We start from the raw sequence: 11,373 nt of genomic DNA, 5'->3' as shown, positions 1-11,373 counted from the left end.
CAGAGATATGCAAGGTTTGAGGGGGAGTATATGCTTAAAAGGAATAAAACCTATTGAAGAAGCAAAATGTTTTTAATTACAAAAGTCTTTTCACAAACCCTCTATGATAACTCTCAGAGGCTCTTTGAACAGGTCCTCTGTCGATATTTTCTTCTTAGGATTTTAAATGGTTTTTGTTTTGAGGGGGAGCCATGGAAGCTGGCTTATAGGGGGAGTTTTGAATTGAAAATTAAAACCTCAGAAGGTGCCAAAACTTTTGAAGTATCTTGATCTCAGAGTTCAGCTCATCAGAACCTCTGACGCTTCTATCAGAGGCTCTGTGGGTCTGAACTGAGCAAGTGCTCATCTCTCTGAGGATTTTCAAACCGTTTAGGTATACAAAGGTGTAACATGTTAGAAGGCCCCGCACATATCACAGAAGCTCTGTTACCCTTAGGTCTATGACAAAACTCTCTTCTATAGTTTTGTATTATTGATATGGTGCGTGTGGTTCTGTGGATAAGGGTTAAAGTTAACCACGCACGTGTTAGAAACGGGGGCGCACGTCATCAATCGTGCGTCTTCCCAACACCACGTGACATATTTTGATTCGTCTTTCCCATAAGCCACTCATCACGTATATCGCTAAACAAACGGTTCATTTTCAAAATTCTTCACTATAAATACTCTTCCCCCCATCATAAACCCCTTCACTTCTCTAAATACTCCAACAAATCTTCCTACAAAATCTCAAGCTTTCAAACAACCTGCAACTATGTCTTCAAGCTCAGCATCCGCCTCTGCTCAATCCGAAAACAACCCAAGCAATGATGAAGTGAACCAATCTCAGGCACTGACCTCTCATGCCATATCGTTTTTACAGAATCGATATGAGAAAGTGATGTTGGTCAAGAAACCTAACAACTACTACTTCGCTCCATCCTCAAATGGCTTCCTTGAATACACTTATCCACTATTGGAAATCCTTCGCAACCACCCCATCTATTACGCATTCACTGCAACAAAACCTACCCCTGAAACCTATCTCACCCAATTTCTACTCAGTTCTTACATCTGCACCATGAAAGATGCTGGATTAAGCATAATAGGCTATGCGTCACACCCAATAGTCAAATCCCTCGTACCAATGGAGATGAACGTCGAGACCCTACGTGTTGCCCTGCACCTACCTACTCTGGATGATCTTCATTTGGATGCCTTTGCACCAACTCCATCAGATGTAGAATTGATCGAATTCCTTGAATTCCACTCATACACGGCAAAGACAAAAATCGTCAAACGGACTGAATTCAAGAGGAAGGGCCTTCTTCCTATGTGGAATACTATGTTTTCAATCATCAATTGTTTCTTAACGGGGAAGGTCGGCAGCCACGATCAAGCATCTCACGCCATGCTTACCATAGTCTATGGAATATACTTCAACTTGCCCCTGGATTACGCATAACTCATCTTTGATGATATGGTGGGCCTAATCAAGAAGAAATGTGCTACTCAACAGGGTGAGAAGTCGAAGGTAAAAGCACAGAAGAAAGCCAAGGAAGACCTCAATTACCCAAACTTGATCTTACAGAGGTTCTTTGGCTTGGTCTTTGGAGACATGATTGCAGAGAAGCTGCCCTCTGCAGAGCCAAATGCTTGCTTATAGACAATGAAGGAGTTTCATCCAACAGAGCATGAGCTAGGCTACAGAAGCCCAAGGCCATTATCAGAAGCTATGCTCAAGTACCTTAGCAAGGGAGATAGGAAGGCTTATAGACCTGGATATAGGAGGCCAGAGCCGGTCCCTGAAACCCCTCCACGAATAGGTATCCCCGTAGGTGAGAAAGTGCACAAAATGAGAGTTGAGGGAAGAATGGAGGAGCCTGCAGAGGCAAGGGAGCTGAGTGAGGAAGGACCGAGAGTAGTTAGTAGTCCCCCACGAAGGCGAAAGAAGTCTAAGAAGACTCATAAGGATGTCGATCCTTCTGAGAAAAAGAAAGGGAAAAAGAGACCCGTACAAGAAGAGGGTCCAAACAGTCCTCTGCCAAAACCCAAAAAGAAGAAATCAAAGAAGGCCCAACCCACAGAGGTTGAGGTCACAGAGGCCGAAATTCAAGAAGGCCCGGCAGAGGCTGTACCTAAGCGCAGAAGGTTGCGCAAGAATGGTCTAGAAGAGTCCCCCTCTGAGCAAATACAAGATATAATCTTCAATCTCTAACAGAGTTTTTCAGCGCCCACAGAGGTGGTAAATTTGGGGACGGAAGTCGTATTAGACGACAAAGAGGAAGAAGTGGGGTTAGAAGAGGGTGAAAAAGATGTCGAAGGCACACATCCAAGCCCCCCTCCCTGTGCAACCCACATGTCTAGGTACCCTGTTCTAGAGGGAACCCCTATTGAAGAAAGCGTGCACACGCTGAACTCTGAACCAACCAACCTCGCAGAGGACATTCTTTCGTCCTCTATCGAATGCACAAACCGGGAACCCTATTCTACTCCATCATCCTCTCAAAAGGATGGTAGTTTTATCATAAGAGTCCATTCGCCCAAGGACTCGACACTACCAAGAGAGGCATCCGTTGCCCCTCCACACGTGAGTGAACCACCCAGTCATGCTTTAGAGGCATGCGAGAGAATCACCGAGGCTGTGGGTCTAGAACGACCAAAGTCTTCACTCGATCCCTCTGCCGAGTTAGGCTCTGAACCTATTAGGCACGAAATCGACAGAACACCGGTAGACTCTCCAATTGGAGATGTCCGAGGATCTGGTAGAAGTCCCCGAGATGACAACGCCAAATCGGTCACTGAGGGCGCCTTACACTCCAAGGCTACTAGGTCACCATGTGTTGGTGATCTAGGTTCCCCGAGTGCCTATGTGACGAAAGAGGAGTTGCAAACCTTCGTCACAGCGGTATTCCAGAGGTTGGATGAGTTGAAAAGCTTGTTCTCCTCCTCTCTGGCGACAGAGGCTCTTACACCTCTAACAGAGGCTCTGAAGGAGTTGACTTCTACAACTTCTGAGCTCAAGGCGACCTTATCAGCCCTTCAGAGCTCTGTCCTCAAAAAGGATGATATCACAGAAGCCTTCAGCGTGCTGTCTCTCAATCCTTCTTCCATCAATGCACTAAAGACAGAACTGACAGAGGTAGCCGCCCAGTACGCTGCAGACATAGTTTCCACCGGCTACACAGACTACTCCGCCTTCAAGAATGAAATCAAAGAGATGTTCTCCTCAGCGATCACTGTTGGCATCGACTCCTCATCCTCCAGGGCTAACATTAACCAATTAGCCACTCGCAGAGAGATAGACGCAATGGTTGAGGCCCTCGGAGAGACCGTGCGAAAACACCACGACCATCTTCTCAAAGAGGCCCGAGCTACTAATGAATCCATCAGAGACTGCACGAAGCAACTCGTCAAAGAAGGTGACTCATTCCAAAATGAAATCTATCGTTGCATCTCCAAAATGAAATTGGCCACAGAGATTGATATCAACACCGCCACTCTAAATGCTGAAATGGTAATAGAGAAGATGGAGAAGGCGGCCTCCAGAGTACTCAGGCTCTTGAAGAAGGCTCCCCTCACCTCGTGCAAGATAGATGCTACTCAAATCCATGATGATCAGGGAGGCAATGACCCTGATCGTCATGAGGGGAAGAAGAAGACAGAGCCAAAGAAATCGACCTCTGCCAAACCACTAAAAATAGTGGACTCTGCTGCAGCCCTATTCTCTAAAGTAAAATCTTCAGAGCATACGGGGAAAGGCAAGGGTAAAGTGGTAGAGGAGTCACCAAAGAAAGGGTCTAGCCCTGAGACACTAGAGGAGATCAATAGAGATGAATATGACGACCCTGATCTGGTTCAAGCTCTCAAGGCGTCTTTGGCAGAGGCTCAGATGAAGAAAGGCAGAGCTCCTATCCCTAAAGTCGGAGAAGGCTCTTCCAAACTTGCCAAAATACCTGAAGAAACGTCCACGGGTACGTTCGATGCTCTGTTAGGAACAGTCAAGCCAATCCTACCAGAGGGGTCTACCTAGAGGCCTATGCTTGAAGAAGACACCAGAACGCCAGAGTCTGCCACAGTGGGGAGGGTCTCTGAAATTATTGATTTGATGAACAAGATTCCTACGCAGAAGATACATACAGAGCCCGTAACCACTGTCAAAGAGATTCTGCGGTGGCGTTACTCATCCACGGATACAGAGCCCCCTTACAATCCAGAGCTAACTGACATGTCCTCTGTTGAAGCAAAGTTTCATTTCTCTAAACTCACCAAGCCACCAGTGCAGGTCTTCTCAGAGCATGTTATTTACTCACTTGAAACCATCTCTCCGCGCACCATGCTGAAAAAGACCGTGTTGTACACTCAGTATACGATGAAGAGGGATGATGGCAACCTCTACATTTTTACAGATGCTGACCTCCACAACCTATGCGTATTTGATCTAATCTTCTTGCACAAGATCCTGAACAAGTACATGGAGAGGAGGTCAAGCTATTCGATTTCTCTCAGAAGGCTGATAGAGGTGATGCGTGCCCAAGTCAAATTCTACAGCCAGAAAGACTTCGAAATTGCTATGAGGTTGGCCTAGCCAGAGCTGAAGATTACTCCTCCAAAGAACAGACCCATTTGGCTGCAYAGGTTCCATCCCAACACTATTATCCACAATCCCATCTTTGGGTTTGTTTTCTTGGATAAGGATGAGATCCTAAGATTCTTCGATCCGAAAGAGGCGTATAAATATTCATCAGAGTCCCTCGAATGGGTGTTCAACTTGGTGGTGGCAGAGGTGCAGAAAGGGCGAATAAGGGCGGATGAAGTAACGAACCTTCTGGAAACCATCAAAGTACAAGTCTCATTCAGGGAATGGATCTTCAAGGTCTACAAGACTGTCAAGACTGATCTGCAATATGCTGTAGATGATTATCCAGACTCTGCTGTTGAGTAAACTCTTGTAATAGTATAGGTCTGCACAATTTTTTACTTCTTTCAGTAATATAATTTTTTTTGCAGAGGATGAGTTTATTATCCTCTTGTATTTTTTCCTTTAGTCAAATCTCGCACCCAACTATCCACAATAACTTTTTTATACTTAGGGGGAGATTGTTAGCTCCATTATTCCTATCTTGTAAAAGTATAGAAAAGTATGTTGTAAGTCTTGACAGAAGGTTATCTCCACAGAAGACAACAGAGGACTAGCAACAGAAGCCGTTTGATCGAACAAGTGAAAAGTGGCAGAACCTCTGATATGTCTCACAGAGGTTCTGGAAAATGGTCCTCTGTCAAAAAGAACACGCAAGTCATTTACAGCAGAGCCTCTGAGATGGCTCACAGAGGGTCTGCGGATTTGGTCTTCTATGAAGTTTCTGTTCTATCACTTTTCAAAGGTTGTTAGCCGCATGTGCTTTTCACGTGACTAGGGAATAATCGACTTTATTTGGACGGCTCAGATGAGGACACGCATCAAAATCATGTCACCAAGGTCGTTAGGAACTAGTATAAATAGCGGATAGGACCTTTGTAATCGGTGGTGCTTCCAGTATTGTAATYGTCAAATTTTTCAATTGAATCAGTTGAAAAACCTTTGGAGCAATCTTCKTGCATTCATCTTCTTCGTTGAAACTGTGTGTTCTTGGTGTGTTTAGAATTTCTAATCATTTACTCTGTTTTGCTCTTATTAATGTTTCCGCTGCACTTCAGTTGTTTTAGAGCTTATTTAGAGTATTAGATCTATACCAAAGTCGAATTCAGATCCTACAATGCATATATGGGAAAAGATGGCATGATATGTATATAATTTATACATATATGCATGTGGTGTGAAGCATACATGAGGTGGTGCATATTTGTGATAAGTTATTCGGGTGGAAACATTATTATATTATTTAAAAAAACTTATACCTTCATGATTAAGAAATCATGAATTTTATAATGAAAAACCCACCACCCAAGATTGATTCTATTGGTTAAAGCTTTCACCGCCTATAAGTTTTTATTAATCTTCACCGCCATGGTGGGAGTATTTAAAGAAATAAAAAGATAAGATTCTATCTTATCATTTCATTTTGAAGAAAAATCTGTTTAAAGAGAAAAAGAGTGTTGTGGCGGTGAGAAGTGTTCTTGAACAAATCTTTTGTTCAAAGCTGTTTGAAGAGCTTGTGATTTGCTGTGTGTTTTAAAAACTACAGAATCTGTGATTGTTAAGGTGAGTTTTTAAACTATCGCTGATTATAAACTGTGATTTTTATAAATACTGTTGATTATACACCGTGAGTTTTGATGACTAAAATCTTTATATTTTGTTATATAAACTGTTGGGTTTTGATATTGGTTTTGAAGAAAATACGGTAAAAACTATTTTGATAGTTTAAAGGTGTTATTATTATATGTTTGAGTATTAAAAATTGTTGTAGAAAAGATAAAGAATAGATTGCTTCTTTAAAACAGTTTTGGAAATGATATCCTGTTTTGAAGATTTAAAAGGGATATGATGTTTTCGGAAATCATTGAAAGAATAGATTGTTCTTGAGATTGAAAGGTTTTAATGATAAAACTGTTGGTTGAAAACTATAGAGAWTATTCTTTTAAGACGATTGTGATTTTGATCTGTCTTCATTTGGAATTAAYCTATAGATKTTATGGATAAAACTATGAATGAGGATTCGATAAGATGGTTGTGATTGCGGTCCTTCATCCGAACTAGTTCATAGATTTTGAAGAAGAAATAAGGGTAGCATATCAAGGAGAGGTGTCATTTGGAATAAGGGTGGCATATTAAGGAGATGTGTCTTTTGGAATAAGGGTGGCATATTAAGGAGATGTGTCTTTTGGAATAAGGGTGGCATATTAAGGAGATGTGTCTTTTGGATATAAGGGTGGCAATTGTGTGTGAATATTATAGCTTTTACTATTATGTCTTTTAAGACTACAATAGATTTGARTCCTTACTTCTTTGTGATTTGAGAACTCAAAGATATTGTTCTTATTAGAAATAATAGTATTGATGTTATTGAGAAGGGGAAAACTTGGCCTATGGCCATTGATATTGGTTAAAGGTGTTTTGGAGTAGAATGGTTATTTTTATGACGAATCAGAGGGGCCCTGGTTGTTTCTTGTAAGGAACCAGAGGGGCTCTGGTTGGTCCTCATTATTGGACCWGAGGATTCTGGTTATTGATTTGGAGAATGAGGAAGTTTTTACTAAATGTACTAATTGGATCAGAGGCTCTGCATCTATTGATAAGAGCTTCTATGTCAAAATCATATTTTTAGAAGTTTTTAAGAATAGGATTTTATACTTAGAATCCTTGTATGAAAAACCGATCAGAGAGGCTCTGGTTGGCTTACACGTTGAACAAGAAGCTCTGGTTAGTGCAACCAAAGGCTCTGGTCGAGGAACAAGAAGCTCTGGAAGAGAGAACAGATGGGCTCTGGTCCAAGTTATTGAAATATATTCCAAGTCTGGTTAGTATAACCAGAGGCTCTGGTCGAGGAACCAGAAGCTCTGGAAGAGAGACCAGAGGGGCTCTGGTCCTGGCTATTGAAATATATTCCAAGTGTGGTTTGGAACCAAAGGTTCGATAGACCAAAATAGAATCTGATTTTATTCTGCATGTTGTGAAATGATTATTTGATAAATGTTKTGGTGATCTTCACCCTGCATTACATAAAAGGGAACCTCACTAGACATTCATGTCTAACCCTCATTTCGTGTTTTCAAAATATGTGTGCAGGTAATGATAATAAGGGAAAGAACATTATGTGAATTACTTCCCTATGTACTTAGCTGTTTCGGAAGCATAGATGCTAGGATGCAAGAACATGTACTTTTGAAATTTTTGGGTTGCGTATTTTACATTATAGACTCTTGTATCAAGGACCTATGTGGGGGAAAACATGTATTTTATATAGGAAATATGTGTTATATGCAATGTATGGATTTGGGGGTGTTACAAAAGTTTTCAAAAGGCTTTGGGTTCTCAGATTCGTTTAAGTACGGCGTATCATCCACAGACTGACGGGCAGAGTGAAAGAACAATTCAGACACTCGAAGATATGTTAAGAGCTTGTGTTATACATTTCGAAGGATCGTGGAAAGATCATTTGCCATTAATTGAATTTGCCTACAACAATAGTTATCACTCCAGCATTCAGGCGGCACCATATGAAGTTCTGTATGGTCATAAATGCAGAACGTCGTTGTGTTGGAATGAAGTGGGTGAAAGAAAATCAACAGGGCCAAAAATTGTTCAAGTCACTCCAGAGAAAATTGAGCAAATAAGATAAAAGATTAAAACAGCTCAAGACCGTCAAAAGAGTTATGCTGACAGACGCCATAAGCCGATTAAATTCTTTGTGGGAGATCATGTAATGTTGAAAATTTCACTGTGGAAAGGGTAGTCAGATTTGGTAAGAGAGATAAGCTAAATCCAAGATACATCGGGCCATTCAAAATGTGCAAGGGAGTCGAAATGGTTGCGTATCAGTTAGAGCTACCAGAGGAGCTTAATATGATTCATAACACTTTCCACATGTCGAATCTACGAAAGTTTTAGGCATATCCGAGTCTGGCAGTGCCACTACCAGAAGTTAGGTTAGACAGTAAGCTGAACTTTGTGAAAACACCAGAAGCAATAACTGATCGGAAAACCAAGGTTTTGCGTAATAAAGAGATTAGTCTGGTAAAAATTTAGTGGCATTATCATAAAGGTTCTGAGGCAATCTGGGAATTGGAATCTAAAATGAGAATCGAGTATCTTTGGCTATTTGATTAAAGGAATTACAGGATGGAATTCTTTTGAGAGGTGGATAATGTGATAACTGGGTTCTTGAGGTAATCATTTTGTGATTATTTGATATGGGAATATGACAATATATAATTAATTGATTATGTGGATACATGCCTACATGAGTTTAATATATAAGTATGTGTATTTTTATGCATGAGAATATATGCATGATTTTAAAATATGGGTGCATATGTTTATATGTTATGCATGTAATGTGATAATGTGAATGCATGGGGGTACATATGCATGCATGTATAAGGGTTGTGTAACTGTCTTTCCAAAATTGGAAAGGTATAAATAGAGGGGGAAGGATGAAGGTAAACTTCTTGCCTCTTTTGGGAAATTTTGAGTGAGAGCATTTTGTGGAATCTACTTGCTTTTGCTTAACTGAAGTTTGGATTCGTATTTACATTCATCTCCAAGTTCTAAGTTTTTGCATAAGGTGAGTATGTTTCAAAAACATCCTTTGCAATTCGATTTGATACTGGTTTTATCTTGGGATTTAATGATACATTGAAAATATTGCATGATGTTCTTAACATATTCAACAGCCGATTTAGAAACTATCACCGGCCACGATATTGATCAGATTGGAGATATCCGGTCACTGTGTCGTCCATAGATGGGTACATCGGCCATATTATTGACCAAATAGGATTGAACTCGGACACCTTGTTGTCTGGAGAGAGGTATATCCGGCCGAAATATTGTCTGGATTAAGAGTTATGATTTTATTGTTTTAATTGTTGACCTTGTTGTTCGGATAGGGGTACATCCGGATAGAATGTTTCTTATTTCAATGTGTTGTCCAGATATGAAATCCGTCCAAGCTTATCTGGACATGTGTTGGCCGGATAGCTTGTCCGGATACACACTATCCGTACAAGCTTAAGTGTTGAATTTGAATTATTGGGATTTTCACAATTTAACAATTTTTGGGTTTGAATTTGTTATTGTGAAAAAGGGTATTCTATATCTTTTAAAGTGAAATAATGTTTCTACCAAGCGTGGGGAAGTAAGTCTATTTTGGTATGAAACTGTATTTTGGGAAATGTTTCTACCAAGCATGGTGACATAAGGCTGTTTTGGTATGAAACTATATTTTGGGAAATGTTTCTACCAAGCGTGGTGACGTAAGTTTGTTTTGGTATGAAACTATATTTTGGAAAATGTTTCTTCCAGACGTGGTGACTTTTGTCTATTTTGGAATGAAACGTATTTTAAGAGGTAGTTCCCCCAGACGTGGTGACATTTGTCTGTTCTGGCTTGGAACTGGGTGATGGGTACTTCCAGACATGGTGACATTTGTCTGTTCTGGCAAGTAACCCTGTCTTAAAGAAGGAATAAGGGTGGCATATCAAGGAGAGGTGTACCATAAAATAATGATGGCAATGTCAGATATGGATATTATTATAGCTCTTGTTATTATCACTAATGAGATACCATAGCTCTAAATCATTATTTCTTTGTGACTTGATGAATTAGAGATATTGTTCTTTTTAGAAATAATAATTTAGATGTTATTAAGAAGAGGAAAATGGTTTGTCATCAGAGGCTTTCATTGCCTAAGTTTTCTAATCAAGTTTTAATGCATAGAGAGGGGTTCTGGTTGGTCTTATAATAGGACCAGAGGACCTCTGGTTATGTGAAAAGGCTTTGAATATTTTGGGAATTTTATAAACCAGAAGCTCTGTATATTTCATACAGAAGCTCTGTATTTTAGTTCTGTATCATAATTTTATTCTTTAAAATTATCTTTTATTCAAAAATATTTATAAACAAAAGTTAAGAATCAGATGAGCTGTGATTCTATTTTATATCTTTTAGGACTGTGGTAGATTCTTTTGAATTTGAGTCACTATTTAACCAGAAGATCTCTGGTTGTGTATTGTATCACTTAGATATAGAGGCTCTAGTGTAAATTATTTTTCTTTGAAATGAAATATGTGTTATATGCAAATGTGGAGTTTGGGATGTTACACCGAGGCTCCTACCTTTAGCTGAATCTCGTGATTTGCTATGCCATTGAATTGCAAACGGTTTAAGAATTCAATTGGATAAAAGAGGTCTTCATCATTTGTTTGTACACTTTCTTTGCATACCGTGTCTGAACTTAGATATGTTTTTCATTCTCCTAGAATCATGTTCAGATTAAATGTGTTCAATTCTTGGACCATATCATTTTTTTGCATGAGAATTGCCCTTTTAGTTATGTATGAAGGATTATTACAGTTTTCCAAGAGAGAAGGATATATCATTTCAACAACTGATTCAATCAGGTTGCCAACTGTTTCTAGAAAGATGCCAGCAGGCAACTGTAGCAATTCATTGGTTACATCATCATAGGTAGTGATGGCTGAAATCCGGTCCCAGGTCGGTCCTTAACCAGTCCCTACCGGGCCTAACCAAGCCAAAAACCGGCGGTAACGGGACCCGGTTCCGGTGAAATATGTTGTGACCGGTCAAGCTTACCGGTAAACGGTTAAGCAATCCGGTCCCGCTTCCGGTCCCATAACCGGTTATGGCCGGTCCTATTCAAAAATAATAATTTTTTTATTATTTTTTCAAATTTTTGGTTATTAATAAATTTGTAATATGTTATTAATATG

This window comes from Cynara cardunculus (assembly GCF_001531365.2).
Source record: "Cynara cardunculus var. scolymus isolate 2C chromosome LG 13, CcrdV1, whole genome shotgun sequence".
NCBI lineage: Eukaryota > Viridiplantae > Streptophyta > Magnoliopsida > Asterales > Asteraceae > Cynara > Cynara cardunculus.
Note: the sequence above shows the minus strand (reverse complement) of the source record.